Below are 21,374 nucleotides of genomic sequence, written 5' to 3'. Positions count from 1 at the left end.
ATGCAATTGAAACAAATTTCTAGCATGCAAATCGACGGCACGGCACACATCTCTGGGCTCCCTGGCGTTTGGGCATACTCTGGATGCTTGGACATGCCTCATTAGCCAAAGTGCCACAAACTTTGGCTCCTCTAATTGAATTAACACTAATGAGGTCTCTCGCACACTCTCGAACTTCTGAATCACCCGATGCCGAGCTTGCCGATCCCGATTCCAGCGACGTGTGAATTCCTATTCCCCATCTGCAAGGGAATGGAACATCCTTTTTGCCACATTATTCATGCATTTGCCAACCGCAACCCAAAAACCACCCGCTCTACTTGACGTGATAGTGAATTTAGCAAAAACTAAAAACATCGTTTGGGGGGGGGGGGGGGCGGATGCGCCTGATGTGCAGGGCTGTCAATCAATCAATTTGGGCATCCAGCCATGGACAGGGTTGCCACCACACCGCTTCGGTTGCTTTGAACATGCGAGATTTTAGTTTGCCAACGGCCAAACAAGCTGTAATTTCATCGAGCAAGGACACTAAATTCCAGATTCTAATTGACGCATAAATATGGTAAATTCAATTTGTTTAGTTCATACAACTTCTGAAAGCCGGCATTTTATTAAATATAAATTAAATTCATTTTATTTCATGTTTTTAAGACATGGTCTTTCGAGTAAACAAAATAAACGTAAGTCAATATGGAATATAACAAGGCATTAAGCTTTTGCAGTTCAAACTTAGATATTTCATTGAAAGAAAACAATTTCACATAATATTTTTCCTGGGCATTGCGTTGATAGTTGATAGATAGCTTTTCGGAGCTAAGTAAATATTTAATTGGTATATGCTTTCACAGCCAGCATTCATAATTCATTTCGTGTATTAGACTTTTCCACCTGTTGAGCATCCGAAATACAATTATTAACGAAACCAAATCAATATCTAATTTCAACGGAGGAGCCCAGAGAAACATAGCCAACCAAATGCCATCAATCATGCGATAGACGCCGCATGACATAACCTATCCAGCTGCGTCTGGATTTGCTTCCATCTGTATTTGTATATGTAAATGTATCTGACTGTTTTTTTTTTCGGCTGTATCTACGGACCACTGCTGCCGTATAAAACTGAACCGTACGTGTGTATATGCATCAATTAAGCTTTTATTCTAACATAACAATTTTGAATGTGGCCGAAACCAGTTTTGAGTGCGCGACCAAGAGGGCCGATGCCTACGCAGAAGTATCTCATGGATAGCCGTGTGAGTAGTGGCCAAGAGAGGCCACCATAAACCCACAAAAGATACCGAAAAATGTGGACCATCAACGTCATCAATGAATCTCTGGTGTGTGCACACGAATTCGTCCAACTCCATGCCATGCAAATCTCATTTGGCCATTGGCCCTCTGATTCTGTAATAAATTCCACAATAGACTGTTGATATTTTGATGGACTCAAGCCGGTCACAAATCAGCCACATTAACTGGCACGAGACAGCATTCAAATGTTAATTAATCAAGAGTCATAACGAGTTTTCCTATGCCGGCATGGATATCGAATGGATTGACTGAGGTTAGTTCGCCGTGCGAGTTGGCTATTCGCAGTGAATGTGGCATCAGAAGCCGGAAAAAATCACCTTTTTCGTTGGCTCCTTGGCCAACTGAAGTCTTAACTGATCACTTCGAACTCAAAAAAACAAAAAACATAACCAATGAAAAACAGGTTGCGGCTACCGAAGAAGAAGAGGATGCGTTCTGGTCAGGATGATGGCCCGTAGCGGATCTGCCTGCCGGTGGTGGATTGCTCCTAACCTGGCCGAGACAGCTGCAAAACCGCGAAGAGAGCCAGGCGCTAACAAACTCATTTTAAGCACGGTAAAATATTTTATTTACCTACTTTTTCTTAAATTTTATTCAAGTAATTCCTCTACTACAACTTAATCTTTATATCCGCAATTATTTGATTTCAAATATAAATGGATTAAACTCATTCTACACATATTTCAAGAAAACAGCCTATTGTAAAAATTAAAGGATAACACCTTAAGCCTTTAACTCTTAATATTAATCGTCTTATAAAATATAATAGAACGACATTTGATGTTTTTGTGTGTAACTAAACTTGGATCACATAATTAACCTAAGTAAATAACTTTTTTTTCTCTGCACCAGCCGCAAGAAGAATGGGAAAAGGTTGGTAACACGCCGAGAAAGAGAGACAGAGAGAGCTAGAGAGAGGCAGGGAGAAAGGGGTCGAACGAGGAGCAGTAGCAGAAAACCAGTCTTACAACAATTTTTCAGCTACTTGCCACTGGCAGGCTCAAAATGGACTTGACTTGACTCTTCCAATTGCACCAAACACACCGCATTCCAACTAGAAAATCATAAAACATAAATGTGCGAGAGTATCTGGCCCCCATCGAAATATAACAAAGGCCCTGTTAATGGCCTCGAAAATAAAATCTATCTTAATAAATTGGCAATCCGACAAAACTGAGTCGAGTGAATAATGTATCCAGCAGATAAGTTTGTCCCGGCCTGCTGAAATATTTATGCGCCAGACAAAGGGCGCAGAAACAAAGATACAAACGCAATGGCAAAGGCAAAATCCCATGGACAAGTGTGAAATGCAGGGAAAACAAAGCACTTGCAACGCTCAGATACAGATACATTTGTATCTCGTGCAGGCATTTGATTCCACGATTCCCCGATTCCGATTTCGGTTATGTTTTGACCCAACTCTTCTCCTTTCTCTCCTCGCGCTCTCCGCGTTTTTGACCCACGTTTTAATGTGACTTTTATTGTGCTTCCTCCTTTTGTTGTCTCATTTGGTATTCAGTTTAATGTTTGTTTAGAGCTTCGCGTTTGTATCTTTTTGCGATGGCTCTGAACTTTAACAGTTGCACTGTGTGAGCGTCGGACTTCGACTTCGACTTCGGCCATCGGCCAACTGTTTGGGCCAACTGCTAATTGGAGATGGCCAAGAAAGAGGCCTTAGGTTTAAAGGCCCAATTGGAGCTCTATTTTATTGCCGAAGCCCTAGAGCTGAAAGCCGTTAATTAAGAACGTCTTAAATCGAAACATTTCAGAGGTAGCCAGAACCACTAAGCGTCTTTCCATATCATATAACAAATAAAGGTTCTAGCAATATTTCATACAGGCCCCCATTTATATGCAGATACAAAATACTTTTCTAGAGCTTATAACCCTTTGAAAATATGAATTACGCGATTCCGCTATGGCGTAAGCCCTTAAATACGAAGTTTATCTAAGAGATTTAAGGCCACGCCTGCGGAACATATAGTGTCCTGTTGGAACGACACCTGTCATACGTCATGAATCAGGTGTCATGCGTCGCACAATTCCCATTAGAATGCAGCCGCATCCCGCCCACAAGGACATATGTATATGCGCGAGCACATGCACATATCCTTGATATATCCTGGCTGGAACGTGTGAACTTACAGGCTTTTGTTTGCTCTGCCGCTGAATTTCCACGCGTGGGTGGCCAATAATCCGCTTTAGCTGCACGGCTGCATTGTTAAATATTTATAATATTGCATTTAAAATCGCGCATCCGTGTTGTTTCCTCTGCGTGAATCTTGTGTTTGTATTATTAACACAATATATTATAATTAGCACTCGCCAGTTTGTGTGACTGGCCTCACTCTAGAGCACTGTTTAAACTGATTTAACTATTTTGATTCCGGGAAATTCGAATAATTCGAATGCTAAACCGACTATAACCCCGACCGTTAAGCTGGGCGGCTAAAAAAAGGGGGTGGTTGTTGGAAAAGCCAACGCACTTTTCTGAAAACAGCAGGCGAAGAAAAGACCGCGCGCTAAAATTCACTGAGAGCGAGGATTGTTGTATGTTGTGTTGGCGAAAAACCGGTAATTTCGACCGTCGAAGTTGTTACTTTGGGTTTGCGTTTACCTCTGCCTTTTGGCTTTGCACTTGCCTTTGCATTTGTCTTTGCTTTTGACTTTGCAGAGACGCGCACGCGTAGCCCCGAGTGAAAAATAATACCGTTCTTGCTGGCCAAACGCTCAAAACGCGTCCAATCGGTCCGGAGTCGCAGTGGTAACTGGCAAAACCAGAAACAGAAACTGAGTTTCTTGCTAAAACTCAGTTGGAAGCCGAAGCGAGTTCGTGTATCCGATGGATACTTTCGTCGGTGGTGGATTTTCTGCGGGGGGTGACTGCGTGTTGCAGCAACATTGCCGCGACTGTTGCAACATGTTGCGGCAGCAGAGAGAGGTGCCACCAAATTTCGGTTTGCATCCCCGAGCATAAAAACGTGCAATTTGATCCAGGATTCTTCAACCTGTAGGATATTCAATCTTTGGAAACTTCGAAAGTCTTTTTCTTATCAGTAAATTAGTTTTGCAGCACGCTTTGCATGCTCAAAGATTTAAATCGACTCAATTTATTAAATGTGATATTTATATAATTTTACTACTATTTATTAAATAAATGTTAAATAAATGTGTTATCTGTGCATCGGGCCAACACCTGTAATCGGAATTAGTTTGCGAATCTAAAGATGGTGGAACATTATCCCTTACGGGTAAAACTTGAACATAAAATTGCTAACTTATAAATTTACATGTGGTGTATTCATTTGTTAATATTAATAAATAATATTCCATATAGCCTAGTTTTTGTGTCCCACCAATAATAATTCATTTTCTGTTGAACGCCTTGGTTTGAAAACTAAATAAACAAACAAACATATTATTTGGCATAATTAAGCGATAGTCTAAATCAACGCAATTTATGTTCAGAAACATAATATGCTAAAAGTTCACTGTCAAAACCAAAAATGTAGTACACCATTAAAACCGACCAAATGACCGTTTTCCATGTTATGATGAGGTTCAAGTGTCAAGAGCTGTTAAGTGAATAGTTTCAATTACGAAGCCATTAGGGATGAATCATTATTCCAATTGGGATCTATACATAGGTATGCCAGAAATTCGCATGTTCCTGCTTGCCATTCGATTAGATTTCAGTTTATCGAATTATGCAAAATATTTAATGCAATTTTGGTTGGCAGAATTCGGCAGCAGTGATAAACATATGCTGGGACCCAGAAACCGAACAAGCTTTTGGCCCACAAGGACAACAGTCGTGGGTAATGGCTACGCTGGTAGATGTATGTATGTGTCGGCGGAATTTATAGCTTACAGGAAGGTGTTGGCCAAGACATCGTCGTTTGGCCAACAACTCGCATTTGGCCAGCTGACGTGGTCCGAATACTTCCGAATAGCAACGAATCGAAGGGATTTTGGGAGGAATCGAAGGAATAGGAGAATAGGAGACCGAAATGGGGGTTTCTTGCATGTAATTGACATTGGCCCCTTGCGTTTGATTAATTGCATTTGGTTGAGGCTCTTCCAAGCCATTGACTCGGAATGCTCTGAATTCCCCCATTGATCTGTATCCGTGTCTATGTAACCTTGTGGCCATGTGTAGCTAGCTGCATCCGTAATCTGTAACCGTTTCAATTTGTATCTGTGTGCTTTTTGCGGGGCAATAAATTCGACATGTTCGACATGCTTTCCAATTACTGAGCGCTGGCATTAAACAAATGCAGCACACTTGACACACGTCGAAAGCCGGCAGCCCTTTTCGGAGATCGGAGTTGGAAGATGGGTTATCAGGAGGGAACAAGGCCAAACCTCCACGATTCAGCGTGTCCAGCCAAGCAGGCCAAACACTTGGAAAAATATCACTTCGAGGAATTTTGTTTAAATAAGCAAAGTCCGATTTTTGTATTCAATATAAATAAACAATCTGAGAGTAGTAAAAAAATATGTAAAATGCACTCAACGTATCAGCGTCTTCTTGTTTATGTGGCACATTTTTGTTTGGATTGAGTGGCTATCCATCCATAGTGTCCACATCTTTCTCTCTCTGCAGGACGAAGACACTTGTCTCTGCATTTGGTTTATGCAAGTGCCGCCTGCGAGCGATATAAAAACGCAGGAAGGGGAGGAAGGCGAAGGGGTTTTGCTGCCGCTTCACTGAACCTCAATGTGCGCAAGGATGAGATGGGAGGTTGGTTAGTGGGCGTAGAGGTCAGGGTGTTCAGTGGGTGGCGCTGAGTGGGGGGGGGGTTGGGGGCGTGTGGGATCGGAAGAAACATAACTCAACAATGCAAAGGACGAGCAGCGGGCAAAAAGCGCAAAGCAAGCCAAGGAGCCACAGGCTGCATCTTCAGAAGGAGCAATTTGAGCGTTCTTTCGCTCGACAAACGCTGCCCATGCATAGTTTATGATCCCCCCTCTCATATCTATGCATTTTGCTGAATTAAACCAACTGCACAGAATGTCGCAGATAATTCAATGCACCTACCTACACACAGCACAGTTTTATGGCTCTCATTGTCATCCCCGTTCTCGTCCTCGCAGCGTTATCCTGCAATGTGGAGGAGTCGAAAAGTGCCACGAGGGTAATTTAAAAATCCATTTGTGTTTTGAGATTTCGCCGGCAGGACCTGGGAGATGTAAGCTGGCCAACAATTGCGGTTAGCGGTGTGTAGAAAAAAATACGGGAAAAAAAATGAATGAAATAGGAAAAGGCATGCTGGAAAATTGGCGAGTGCGGAAAATGGAAAATGCGAACGTCAAATGCCCGACTTGACTGCGTGACACAATTTCAATTTGCATTGACAGCATGAATTATAGCAAATAATCCCCGCCGGCAAATGCGATTTTAGTGATGCCAGGAGCTTCAGTTTTCCAGCTATCCAACTTGCCAGTTTCCCAGTTCTTTCCGACCCAGGTCAAGCTATTTTCCTGGGAGCAGGGAGCCGGGAATTCGAGGTCCATCTGTTATTGATATGGAAATGATGCGCACACCAAAAATAGAATGCCGCTCGAGGAAAAACAAGCAATCTTGCAAAAATAAAGCAAAGCAAAGGACGCGACTCGAAATGAAATAAAATAAAACAGCGGCAATAAAAGCAAATATAATTTAAATTTTATGCAACGGCAAGGAAAGTTAATTTTGCCCAACAGAATGGGGAAAAAAACGCAAAAAAAAGGGGGGGCAGATAGCTACTGGAAAAGAAAGAGAAATAGAAAAATAGAAAAGAAATTGTGAAAATTGTGGAGAGAGCTAATGAGGAGAAAGCCAAAAGCACAAATATGAGTGGACGATAGATAACCAAAAATTCTCCTAAAATGGCAATTTAAGCTTAAATTTCACAAGTATTTTACCCAAAGTGAACGAAAATCGTTAAACATTCAATACATCCAAATGCGATGATCTAACTTTGAAACCAAATTAATTTATGCATAGCGAGTGGCGCAATCCTGCAAAATTTTCTCAAGATTATTTTTTTGACAGCACAGAGCTCCGAAAATTATACTACGCTTTTTATCCCGATTGATTGACCTGGCCTGAATAAATTCAGAGCTGAGAAATTTTAGTTTATACTTCTAGGAATTATATACTCTTATTCCATTTAGTATTTAAAGATAAAATGTTTTTCTGATTAGAAGAAAAACTCGGATTGCTTCTAATAATTAACCATATTGTTATCTATACAAATTTTCACACTCCTGAAAAGATCTGCAGTACTTATGTAGTTATTTACTCCAAATATCAGCTGTCTGATGCTTTACTCTACTCCACAGGATTTCTAATTATTTTTGCCAATTTTCCGTGGCTTCCTAGAGAGAGAAGATCTCTTTACAATCACAACATTCCGCCAACGAAACGTGGCAATGCGAGCACTCCACTAACTAACCACCTGAACTACTGAGTCCTGCGGCTGCCCTCTCCTTTCCGCCCACCATGCCTCATTTTAACCCATTTACCTGGGCTTCACACCTGCATCATCTAAATTAGCGCACTACGCGCCACGCCATTGCCACCTGGGAAACTCCGTTCCGCAGTTCGTGTTGCTTTACTTTTTTATTTCGGCGGAACCACTTATAAGTTGATATAAAAAATGCATACCGAGTGCATTACGCTTTCCACCGTTCGCAGGTGGGCTTCCTGCAGCTCATTAGCCAGACGTCTGCTGGTTTTTCCGAATTGCGGAACTGCGAAAATTTGCGAGTGCGTGCGAAGGGGAGGCGTGCTCAAGTGGGCGTGGATGCCCAGCTGGATGCCGACGTGGAAAACTATGTCAAAAACTTTAAAAATATTCAACGGCATGGCGTAGCGTGGCGTGGCGTGGCGCTAAAATGTTTGTTGTTCCGAGTGCTTTTCCTATGGCTCTTAGCTTGTTTGCCGGCGGTACTTCGAGGAGCTTGTCTTCATCGTCCTTGCTGTCGGTCGGACCAGGTGTGAGGAAATATGCTGGGAAATACTTGAAAAGTTGCCGATGCGGCCTGCTGCCAGAAGCTGTAAATTATATGCAAATTACGTCGAAGCGACAAATATACGAACGGATCTGCGCGGTAAATCATGCGAAAAACAAAGTTGCTGACGCTCCAAAAATGCGGGGAGTTGGCTTTTAGGCGGTGCCCCCGACCCACCGAAAAGTTGGTAGGTGTAAAGTTAGGTGGCATGAGGCAGGTCGGCGTTGAAACTAACAACACTTGAGAACGTGCGAAACGTGTTCAAGACGAGGAGTTGAGCCACGAAGTCCTGCATCCTTGAGCCTGCGCCTGTGTCCCGCATTGATATTTGTGGCACGTCACAGTCGGAGTCATCACGTCGCGGCGAATGGAACGCATCCGCACTGCACGGATATCGGGGAGCCGCAATCTCAAGGCTGTAGCTAATGCACTGCAAGAAAAAGCCTACTACTAAAGGAAAAACCAATTTTATAGTCATATTTCTTACTTCTTTCTTTAGCAGATAAATTGAATTTTCGCAGATCTCGCATCTTAACAAAATATTTATAAATCAATATATTCTTAATCCAAATTCTACAAATTGTAGGCAAAATATAATTAAATCTGTGTTAAATTTCATGTATTTTTACTAGAATTGTTTTAGGATTTTTAATTTTAAAGGATTATTACTTATTTGTGTTCAATTTAAGATTGAAATCCCTAAGGGTCAAACATATTAAAAGATCCACTTAATTTGGAAATCAAGTTTTCCAAATTATCAATCAAGTTATTACTGGGCTCACTTGCTGCCCTGATTTTTCCCAGTGCACCAGGAGCTTGCAGCCTACGAGCAGCCAGCACACGGACAGCTCCACACAGCAGGACATCCCGGCAGGCTTAAACACATCACGTCAGCGTGCTGTCAATGAGCAGCACTTGTACGGCCTGCCAAAGGATACTGTTCCCGAATGGGATCGGATGCGATGGGCCAGGGATTGGGCTTGGGCTTGGGCTTGGGCTTGGGCTAGTCGGGGACTGCGATTGGGAGGTGGTGCGGTGTGGCGTGTTGGGCTGACTGGGAATCAGAGCACTGGGATGCGGTGGCCCTCAATGTGCCGCCACCTTTTTTCCTCCAGCGACTTGCCGTTCGCACGCTCGCAAATGTTTTATAAGTCATTTTTATGCATTTTTTCCTGTACGGATATTTCCCTGGCTTTCAGCTTTTTTCCATTTGCTTTTCCTGTTTAAAAGAAGAGCGCCGAGCGAACGCAGAGATGCGAACTTTGGCCATTTATTTCAAGGATAATAATGGAAAGAAGCAAACGATGTTTTTTTTTATTAAAAGCATCTATTTTTAATTGAAGCTTAAACTGCTTGCGCACTTTGAACACCGAAAATTGATTGAATGTATTTTGACGAATATTATACCAAAAGGCTTTTGTTAAAAGTACATGTGCTTAAGTTTATGATATGCACTTAAATCAACTTTATTTTTATATCAATAGAACGATAGCTTAAAGGTGCTTGAAGTGGAAATTGCATGTTTAAACATAATTTCAAATTGAGCTGATGCAGTTCTTTCGAAACTTGGCTATAAAACCCAGTCAACACGGCAAAGAGACGTGGCACTGGGTGAGAATTTCTTTTTTTTTTTTGTGCTCATTTCCCATTTTCTTTTCATTTTTCGCTGGCGTTTTCCCCGCTGTTGCTTTTTGCCGGCGATACAGCTTGGTGCGCGCATGACTTGATGCTAACAATAGCACTCCGGCAAACGGGTTGCACCCCGAGCATTGGATCCTTGGGAGTCCGGAGGCCAGGACATCACGGCATCAGCTCGCCTGGTTTGTCGACTTGTCGGGTTGTCGCTTCCTATGCCTCTGCTGCCTCATGCCGCGCATATACATACACACATACATACATACGTATACAGAACGCATTCGAGGACGAGCACACAGATTGACAGTCTTTTAATTAAGAAGCCGTCAAAGATGGCGCTGGCACGCTCTCCAGCTCACTAGGGAGCCCTCGATCTGCGTGCAAACTGGGAACTGAGGACTGGCAAGTGGAAACTGCAGCCATGTCACTGGCAATTATGCACCGACTGCAACAGGCAGCCCGCAAACGCAATTCAATTTAACGTTTATTCACAAATTAATTGAATTTTTGGTATTCATTGTGCGGCGTAACAAGATGCACTTGGTCCTCGCCAACGGATTGAGAACGGGCCTCCACCAAGGACCAAGTACTCCGGCCGATTGATTAATCATATGGATGGCTAATTAACCGCAAGCGCCAGCAGATGTTGTCAACAATTAAGCTGACACCTGACAGACGAATGGAGAGTGGATTAAACCGATGGCATTTATTGGGGTAGCTGCACTCACCGGATGTCCTTAATATTAATTAAAATGTGAAATCTTTCCATGCAAAAACAAGATATTACAAATGCTAAAAACTAGTCATTTATCCAGTCGTAGAGTGATGTAGTTAATTAGAATTCCAATACTTCTGATGTAGTTAATAAAGTCTCAAAACGCAGTTGGTCATTTTATCTTTATTTGGTTTTTATTAAGCGAGTGTACATTCCAGATCTATTCCTGATTTATAACTGATCTTAGTGTGGTCTACAGGCAGATCTCTTGTGACAGCCAAGTGCTGACACTAGCAAATTCTGCAATATGTATGTATGAAGTTCATACTCGATAACCAATGGGAGTCGAGTGCGACCCCTAAAGGCGTACATGCTGAATTCGCATATTTAGTATTAGGGTGTATCTAAAGATCTACTAGGGTGACCCTAAGGAATTAGGGTGGTCCTAAGTTTACTTATTAGTCGACTTATTATTATGATTCATATTATAATTATTATTAATATTATTATTATTATTGTTATTATTATTGTTATTATGTTCGTATATACTACATCTCCCTCCTTTTGAAAAATAACGTAATAACATGAAGTTATTTTCAAATATATAATAATTTTTTTTTTTTTTTTAAATGTACATTAATATTTGAAATGAATGATTAAAGAGATATTAAAAAAATATATATATTTTCATTATATTTTGCAAAGTAAAAGTTTTGTATTATAATGTTTTTATTGGTTTTTATTTTATTTGTGGTTTTTTATTTGTGGTTTTTTATTTGTGGTTTTTTATTTGTGGTTTTTTATTTGTGGTTGGCCAACCAAACAAAATGTATTATGAATTAAAAATTTTTAACCTATCTTTATGGACTATCTGTTTTTTATTTTTATTTCCTATAATTGTAATGTTGTCATTATCTCCTATTTCTGAAACTAAATATGGTCCTAAATAATTATTGTCAAGTTTATGACCCGTTTCGTTTTTAAGTAATATCTTATCTCCTATCTTTAATTCAAAGTTACTAATATTTCTATCATATTTTATCTTTCTATCGGCTTTTGCCTTGTCTAACATATTTTTAGCTCTTCTATATGCTATTTCTAATCGTAGCTTAACTTCTTTTGAATAGTCATCCATGTTGTAAATAGGATCTATTCTGTCTATCCTGTTAAAATCTATGAACTGTCTTGGTAATCTTCCAAATACTAATTCATATGGACAATATTCATGAACTACCGATGGTGTTGTGTTGAAACAATAAGTAAAATATTGTATCCATATATCCCAATCGGTTTTGTCAACAGATATATATGAGCGAACATACTCGTTGAAAGTTCTGTGACTTCGTTCTATTGTTCCTAATGTCTGGTGATGGTGTGCTGTTGAAGTAATGTTTTTTATCTTCATATATTTGCATAGGTCGTCTATAATTTGGTTTTTATATTCCGTTCCCATGTCCGTTGTGATTGTTTTCATTGGACCGTACTTTAGAATAAAATTTTCGAATATAGCCTTAGCAACTGATTTTGCACTTTTATTTGGAATTGGTACCGTTACCAAATATTTTGTTAAATCGCAAATGATAGTAACAGCATACTCATTTCCGTTTTCTGATCTTGGCAGTGGACCAATGGTATCTATCAAAACTTTATCAAATGCTGTTGCTGGCGTTTCTGTTATTGTCAACGGTGTTTTAGTATGTTTTGTAGTCTTGGCTTGTTGACATTTTAAACATGTTTTAACATATTTACTTATTGCCTTTGTCATTTGTGGCCAATAATAATAGTTTTTTATTTTCCTCAGGGTTCTAGAAATTCCTGAATGGCCTCCTTCTGATGGATCATCATGATATTTAGACAGTATTGCTTTTATTTGAACCTTATCATTTTTATCTATCTTAGTCACCTTGTTTAATAGCGCTATTTTTAAATTTTTTAGTATTTTATTGCCCTTTTCTTTAAAATTCTTTATAGTGACAAATTCGAAGATTTGTTCACTTGGTGACAATTGTGTTTGAATGATGCTATTTATTCTTGCTTCTTCATTAAGCCTTTGAAAGAATTGATCTAAATCGATTATTTCATTAGAATAAAAATTAGTCATATCAAAACGTGTTATAATTTGTTTTCCTCTTTTCAACAAGCACTTATGCTTGTCTATTTTGAGTATAACATATTTTTTGGCATCAATGTTATTGATTACCTGATAGATATTGGGCATTTTTATATTTTCTTTCTCATTTGGTTCATGCAATTTTTCACCTGCGCAGGTATTTTTCTGTCTTGTTGTTGATCTTGTTGTTACCTTTAGTATCTGTCTATTTATTGCTTTAAGTTCTCCGATTGTTATTCGGGACAATGCGTCTGCGACATGATTATCTTTCCCCTTGAGATATTCTACTGTGAATTCAAACTCCTCCAAGTCTAGTCTCATTCTGGTTAATTTTGAACTGGGGTTTCTCATTGAAAAAAGATATGATAGTGGCCTATGGTCACTTTGTACTAAGAAATGTCTACCATATACGTATGGTCTGAAGTGATTTATTGCCCAGTGAATAGCTGCTAGCTCCTGCTCTGTAGTGGACTTATTACTTTCGCCTTTTGTAAAGCTTCTTGAAGCGTATGCCACTGGTAGCTGTTGACCGTTATGGTCTTGAGATAGTACCGCTCCACATGCTTGTTTACTAGCATCTGTGGTTATGCAAAATTGTTTGCTGAAATCTGGGTACTGAAGGAGTGTTGGTTTCATTAATTCCCTTTTGAGATATTCGAATGCATCATTGCATTCGCTTGTCCATTCAAATGGAACATTCTTTTTACAAAGCCTCGTTAAGTGGCGTGATTTCTCAGAAAAGTTCTTAATAAATCTTCTGTAATAATTGCAAAATGCCACGAAGCGTCTAGCTTCGTCTGCGTTTACTGGTTTGGGGTAGTTCTTTATTACCTCATATTTAGAGTCATCTGGCAATATACCTTTGTCAGTACACTTGTGACCTAAATAAGTAACCTCTTTCATAAAGAAAGTGCATTTTTCTGGATGTAATTTTAAATTATGTTGCCTACATAATTTGAAAACGTCGGTTAGATTTTTAAGCATGTGCTTTTCAGAACAGCCTATGACTACTAAATCATCCATATACAGAAATGCTTGCGAAGGCGTTAAACCTGAAAATGCAAGGGTCATCATTCTTTGGAAAGAATTTGGGGCTATTTTTAAACCAAATGGTAATCGCGTGTAGCGGTATGCTCCCGTTGAAGTTGAGAATGATGTTATATTTCTTGACCTTTCGTCTAATTCTATTTGATGGAATCCTGACATCAGGTCTAGGCACGAGAAATATTTTGCTCGGCCTAATTGATCAAGAATATCTTCTATTCTTGGAAGTGGGAATTTATCTGCTAGCAGTTTCTTGTTTATTTGGCGATAATCGACTACTAATCGCCATCTCTTTTCCTCCGAGTTAGGCAGTGATTTCTTGGGTACCAAGAGAAGAGGGCTATTATATTCTGAAATAGATGGTTCGACAATGCCATCTTTTATTAATTTGTCAACTTGCCTTTGAATTTCTGGTTTTTGACTTTCTGGCATTCTATAGTTTTTGATATAGACTGGAGTTTTGTCATTTAATCTCAATTTTTGCTTGTAAAAATTATTAGCTGATATGGTTTCTGTTTCAAGACCAAAAATATCGCTATATTCGGTGCATAATTTTGTTAAGTCGCTTTTGAATAACGATGGAAATTTAAGAAGTTTTAATACTTCTGAAGTTCTTTGTGCACTATTTTCTATATTTGCGTTGTATACATCATAATCATCCAATGATTCGCTTTTTATATTTGCGCTACTAACTATAGCGTCTTTTTCAGTTGTATTAATAATTCGAATCAAGACGTTCTGAGTGTTTACGAGTGCACTTGCGATTATTATGCCAGGTTGTAATTCCTGGTTGGGGATGAGGACATGTGTGTCAGTAGATGTTAGTTGAATCTTTCGAATCACTTCTGATCTAGCTGGCAAAATTATTTCATTATCTAGTGAATGTATAATAGGAATGTTTATGTTCCTGAAATTTTTGGGCCTCAAAGTGAACCAATCTTCTTGGTCGTGGAATTCCAAAATACAATTGTATTTCTTAATGAAATCCAAGCCAATTATACCATCCCCTGGTATAGGAAAATTGTCAGGTACGATATGGAATTCATATGGTATTGCTGCATTAGCAATACACATTTCTAAATGTAGTGTACCTAGAGACTGAATTGTCCCTTGCCCTATTCCTGATATATTTGTTGTATTTTTTGGATTTAAATCGTTAAGATTATTGTTTCTGCATTTAAGCAGGGAAATTTCTGCACCTGTATCTATTAAAAGAGTTACCCATGAATTGGTACTCATATTCTTCAATCGTATAAAAATGCTTAAATTGAGATTAATTTTGTATAATTTTATTGTAGATTGTCGCTCAAGGGGGTATGTTCGTTTTCCGATTGTATGTTTCGGACATTGTGGGCATGACTTGTTTTATAGTTATGGTTTTGGTTACCTCTTGAGTAACCTCCACCTCTATTATAATTTTGGTTACCACCTCGTCCTCTGTTTCCACCATGGTAACCACCTCTGCCTCTATAGTTGTTATTGTAGGAGTTATAATTTCCTCGGCCATTACCTCTGTTTTGGTAATTTCCTCGGTAATTATTACCTCGATAGTGTCCTCTATTATTATAGAATAATACACTATTTGAATTGCCGGTCATTTCTGTACTGCAGTGTATGTATTTTTCAATCACGCTATTCATCGTGTTGAAATTTCCAGCTTCCAATATGGTTTTGAGCTTATCGTGCCCACAGTTCTTGGTCATTGCAGATATGGCTTCCTTTGTAGCGAATTTGTCTGCATTGTTGGAATCTAAACCATCATCTATATAGGCTGCTTCGAGCAACCCACGTAGGTTTTCTATCTCCGTGGTATATTGCGCTGCAGTTTTGCCGCGCTGTTGTGTACTAAGCATTTTTGCTTTGATGACATCGGGCGATTCGCCTTTAACTGATGCTTTTAATAGATTTATTATACCGATAATGGTCTTTTCATTTTCAACTTTGTGTGATAATGGACCAAGTATCTTTGTCTTGATTACCTCAACCGCTAGCATCTCCTGATCTCCTTTTGTCAGATCTATTAGCCGGAGAGCCGTGAGGAATCTATTCAAGTTTAACTTTTTGCCGTCAAACTCAGGTATTGTGGACGAAATTTGTCGCACATATTCCCTTGCTGTTGCGGCAGAGTCTGTCATTTTGTCCGTTTCCTGTATTCTTATTCCTGTATTTGAATCTGAAAGTTCTTCTTCAAGTAATTCGGGTAATGTTATTACCGCTGGAATTGCAAGATCGTGGAGATCCTCTTCTTTTATTTCTATTTCTGATTCTCCTACACTTTCGATATCCTCACCGATCTCAGCCACTATAGGTGTGCTTAAAATCGTTGGGATTGTAATATTTAAGTTGTGTCTGTACTTGACGTTTAACAAGTTCTCACGGAACCTGTTTAGAAATTTTACTGCTTGTGATAAATGATTTTTTGTTAATCTTTTCCTTTCTCTGTAAATTAATTGGCGTGCTCCATTAAAGCATCTTACCAATATCTGCGCATGCTTGTTGAGAGTGTCTTGTTGCACTTCTCTATTTGGTGTCATGCATTTATAAGACTTGTCAAAAGTTGTTTTAATTTCTTTAAGCTCGTTTTGTATTTCTTGCCAGTCCATTTAAAGAATACTATGGATTTATCTATGCAATCGAACTTTATAAATTTTGGCCTCTTTCAAATAGGTTTCTTCAATAATCTTTTTTTTTTTTTCATTCTAGTTTTCTGATATTAAAAATAAAAATTTTAGATCATCTTAATTCAAAATACATTTTGGATGTTTTTTTTTTTTTTTTTTTTTTTTTTTTTTTTTTTTTAAATTTTATCCAAACTATTCTCTGCTTTGCCTATATAACGCCTCTTTATTATCTTGTTATGCTTAACATATAGCGTTAATATAAACTGAGCGACTGTTACGATCGTCATGATCAAAAGGAGTAACCACAGTGACTGAATGTCATCTGTATGGTCGACTATTTTTAAGTTATTGACCACATTGGCCGTATTATCTTTTGTCTGACTATCGTCAGATCCAAACCAACCCATTTTTGTATATTTTTATTTTTTTTTTTTTTTTTTTTATTTTTGGGTTTTGGTTTATTTTACTTTAAAAATATGTTGTTTTGATTTTTTTTTTTTTTTTTTTTGTTCAATATAGTTACATTTTCCTACCTAGTTGGTGTATGGCTTTACGGGCCATTCTTCTCATCGGGCAGAAAAAGTTCCGCTCAATGTTACAATATTTTGTGTAATATTAATATGCAGCGCAGTGCATCGAGGGTGGTGTGCCACGCAGGGCAACAAAAAAAAATATTTTATTTTTCAGCTCCTATTTGCTTCACTCTGACCCTCCTTGCGTCAGCTGGACGTCGCCGGGGTTGGCACGCTGACACTCCCTCGATGACGTAATGAGCGGGCTGCTCACCACGTTGATGATGATTTCCTCATTTAGGGGTTATGTGGTGGAGCTGCAATGTCTGCACGTATGTTCACAATGCGGTGTGAACAGTGGTCCCTCGCAGTCGTTCGGGCATCTTTTCTTGAAAACAGGCAGGCTTTTCGGATTGGGAGTTGGAGTTTTGTTAATTGTTAACGATTTTATTTGATTTTCTGAGTGAGCGCGTGTGGTGGGGATTTTTTTCTTGAGATATTCGACACAGTGGTCTAGCTCAGCTTGTAGTTTTTGAGCTTTCGACCATTGGGGTGGTGGAGTGTTCGTATATAATAGCCACTTTATGTGCGCTATTCTCTTTTTTATATTATGTCGAACTCCGCCCCTGTTTTTTCCCATCACACTGACACTCTACTCACTCAGATCGCTTTTTTCTTCATAATTGCCGCCGTCTTGGTGGATGAGCATCGAAGTTGAAAATTATCACAAGCGGTTTCCTTTAGCTTCTGCTACAACTTATAACGATCCTTTGTCACGGTCGCCATGTAGTTAATTAGAATTCCAATACTTCTGATGTAGTTAATAAAGTCTCAAAACGCAGTTGGTCATTTTATCTTTATTTGGTTTTTATTAAGCGAGTGTACATTCCAGATCTATTCCTGATTTATAACTGATCTTAGTGTGGTCTACAGGCAGATCTCTTGTGACAGCCAAGTGCTGACACTAGCAAATTCTGCAATATGTATGTATGAAGTTCATACTCGATAACCAATGGGAGTCGAGTGCGACCCCTAAAGGCGTACATGCTGAATTCGCATATTTAGTATTAGGGTGTATCTAAAGATCTACTAGGGTGACCCTAAGGAATTAGGGTGGTCCTAAGTTTACTTATTAGTCGACTTATTATTATGATTCATATTATAATTATTATTAATATTATTATTATTATTGTTATTATTATTGTTATTATGTTCGTATATACTACAGTGAAATGTTAGAAAAGATGAAGTATGCGTTTTCGATCAGATCATAAGTATATATTTTCTAATCGGAATTACTAACTAGCCTAGTTGATCTAGCCATGTCCATTTGTCAGTACGGCGTATAAACGCCGGAACATCGGATACTTTAATAGTAAGAACTTATACGTTAATATTACTATATATTCTCTCTTGATTTAATTATTATTTTTCATTAAATGCATCAACATTTTTTCATTAAAATTCACTTTCTAATAATCGTAATTTGTTCGAATTTGTTAAAGGCGAACTCCGCTCTGTCTTATAAAACTTCCTCGTTAGTGCCGACAATGATGCCCCAATTGAATATAAACTAATAAAGTTAATAATAACGCAACCCTCACTTGCCTGTTTTTGCTGAGCTCAGCGTATTTGAACTTTTGGCACTCGTCGTTAGGTAACTTTTTTCGGCAACTTGCCGCCACCGGCACCCCCCCCCCCCCTTTTCAGCCCTTCCCAGTATCTTTGATGGTGCAGCCTTGACAATTTATTCTGTCGCTGCTGTTTAACTTTACCAGCGAAAAGTTTGCCGTGCTGGTGGACTGTGCCAAAAACAACTATTCCAAAGCACTTATTTCGCTTATTTGCCAAAGGTAAGAAGCAGTTGCCGGTCATGTAATAATTGCATCTTGTTGTAAAGAGGCCAATAGACGCTCCAGATGCCCCATCCAGACTGCAGTTCAATTTCGAGTGACACTTCAGCGGGCGGGGGGGGCAAGTCGAGCAAAGTGCAAGTTATACTTAAGAATGAAGGACTAGTTTAAACGCATACACTTGCAAATTAATTTGCCACTTTTCTGGCTGCTTGATTACTTATGCCACTCCACATATTCGCATTCGCATACATATGTAAGCCAACCGAGGCAATGCAACAATGTGCATAAATTTAGCCAAACCTTAAAATGGCTGCCACCACGCCCTTGTGTATAAAGTGTCCAACACACTTACACACACACACACACGCACGCACCACATACGAGAAGAAAGTTGCAACACATTTCGAACTGTGGCACTCAAACGCATAATTAATGTTTATTTTTGCACTTTAATTGGTTATTAGAAGTGAAACGGACAAACTTTTAATGGCCCTGACAGGGCAACAGACAGAAGCCCGTGTAGCATAATACACATTTCTTTTAAGTGCATAGAATTTGATGCTGATTGAATGCTATTGCCATTGGCAACCTCGGCGCGGCAGAACCCTACTTAATTGAAATAATTGACATTTTACGCCGCATGTGGCAAAGTTCTTAGTTTTAACTGGTTGCCTTGCTTGATATGCTTGATATAATTAATGCCATTACAATCGCACAAAACTCAAAACTCCCTGGCAATCTGAGGGCCAGCAATTAGCGCAATTAAGGGAGGCACTTAAAAGTTAATATCAAATTCATAATCAATTTAGTGCGCCAATAAAGTTTAGTTGAGTACAGGAAACGAGCTTACCACACGTTACTTTGCAGTTTTTTTCTATAACACTTGGAACACATGTTTTTAAACAAACAACTTGAAATGCACTTGGCTGCAAGTGATTCACTGCAATCGAAAAAAAATTTCAGTTAATAAAAAATTCGATAAAATTATACACTTTTTTTGTAAACTTTTTAAAGCAAGCATGTTATTCATGCCAACTAGACAGCGAACAGAGTATCCTTAGCAAATGCTTTATTTAACAATCCGTGCCAGTAATATATCCACTTAATATGATACTTTGCTGAATGCATAATGGTTTAAAAGCTTAATTCAATTTCATTATAGTACCACCTGGGGCATCTTATCGGCCGTCGAGTAAGTTAATGATCTTTCAATTAATTCCCAGGCAGTATTTGCACTGGCACTTTATTTGCTTCGCAGAATTGCCCGAGTGCGCTGCACTCGATTACTTATTCACCCATTAATTCAGGCAAACACAGCCTCCGCCGCCCAACACCCACTGCACACATGAGCAGACATAAGCACGTTATAATTATAACATATTAATTAAATAAAGTGCACTTCCGCTGTCATTAACACAGCTCGCGCCAGAGCTCAGAGCCAGCTCATCATAATAGCTCGACTAAGCTGGGATGCCAACCTTACGGCATTGTTTGGTGCCAGGAGCAGCAAACAGACAACAAGCTGGATGCATCTGCATCAGGTGAGCCAACAAAAGCAAATGCTTCGACTGGAGTTGAGACGACACCTCCTCCATTACCATCCATCCATCCATCCTTTCCATTCTGTTCCATTCCCAAGCCCTAACCCATTCCGTTGACATTTGACAACAGGAGTCAAACCGAGGGCGAGGTCACTACACCACCCGGCGGGCGGCCAAAGCTAGTTTATGGTCAACTAGCCGGCCCCTAAGTCCACTCCCGCCGGAGCTTCGGGGCTCCAACACGTGTGGGCAAGTCCCAGATGATCCCCATCACCGGAATGAAGTGTTGTCACCGGAGGAGCTGGCTGTGATTGCGCAATCACTGGCTATCGCTAGCAAAAAGGGTTGAATGAATTGTTATAAACGGGATGGGTTCATAAATATTATTTTTATACTTCTTTTACAAATTCGAAAAAATATGCTGTTGTAGTATAAGTTCATGTCTATTAATTGTTCGAGCATAAATTATAAATGCTTTGATTTTGTAAAGGGATTCAGAATAAGTGCAAGCGTTTTGATAGATAAAATTTGAGTATTTTCCTAGCACAATGCCTTTCCCTTCACTGAATATATCCATTCACTTGGAATCGGGATTTGCCAAAAACCTCTTCACATTCATTCCTATATTTCTCTATTAAATGGCCTGTCCATGTCGAGTGCCGTGACTACGGCTCCAAATTCGAAGTTCCTCACACTGTTACTGCAATTGCATTGTCTCAGCACTGACAACCGTTTGTCCAAGGGAAAAATGATCCCCACCCTGTCATCAGTAACCATTTCCCACCCACCCACTCACTTACACACACATCAAACATATGTGCACACAATGGCACTCGAGTTGTCTGTAGTTGTTGCCAGTGGCGCATCCGCAAAGTTCGAGGGGGTGTTACACTAAATAGGTTCTGTACTTTACCATTTATTACAGATTTAGTAGTTATGACTTATTGCTAATTGTTACTAATAAAACTATACTTTTGAGAGACTCTAAGGAAGATCCTTGCCCGCCCTCGCACGCCACTGGTTGTTAGTG

General features: G+C 39.3%; 1 protein-coding gene and 2 long non-coding RNA genes across 7 annotated transcripts in view, besides 1 other annotated feature; 2 read left to right on the top strand and 1 right to left on the bottom strand.

The window, feature by feature from the left end:
- Positions 1-4,081, bottom strand: part of stan (starry night) — a 47,794-nt gene extending 43,713 nt beyond the window's left edge. For all 5 annotated transcript variants that reach the window (NM_001299362.1, NM_001259328.2, NM_001201974.2 and 2 more), the window contains exon 1: positions 3,457-4,081. The gene's annotated coding sequence lies outside the window, so the exon portion shown is untranslated. The remainder of the gene's footprint in view (positions 1-3,456) is intronic.
- Positions 4,082-4,803: 722 nt separating this feature from the next.
- On the top strand, positions 4,804-5,778 carry lncRNA:CR46229 (long non-coding RNA:CR46229). The gene is made up of 2 exons (NR_133111.1): positions 4,804-4,958; positions 5,052-5,778. It is a non-coding gene; the product is annotated as a long non-coding RNA:CR46229 (long non-coding RNA).
- A 4,993-nt stretch (positions 5,779-10,771) lies between these two features.
- Positions 10,772-18,174: a mobile genetic element.
- Positions 18,175-19,880: 1,706 nt separating this feature from the next.
- lncRNA:CR44452 (long non-coding RNA:CR44452) lies at positions 19,881-20,731 on the top strand. The gene is made up of 2 exons (NR_124505.1): positions 19,881-20,344; positions 20,475-20,731. It is a non-coding gene; the product is annotated as a long non-coding RNA:CR44452 (long non-coding RNA).
- Positions 20,732-21,374: the final 643 nt, after the last annotated feature.

Source organism: Drosophila melanogaster, chromosome 2R (genome assembly GCF_000001215.4).
Source record: "Drosophila melanogaster chromosome 2R".
NCBI lineage: Eukaryota > Metazoa > Arthropoda > Insecta > Diptera > Drosophilidae > Drosophila > Drosophila melanogaster.
This window is presented reverse-complemented; position numbering and strand designations above follow the sequence as displayed.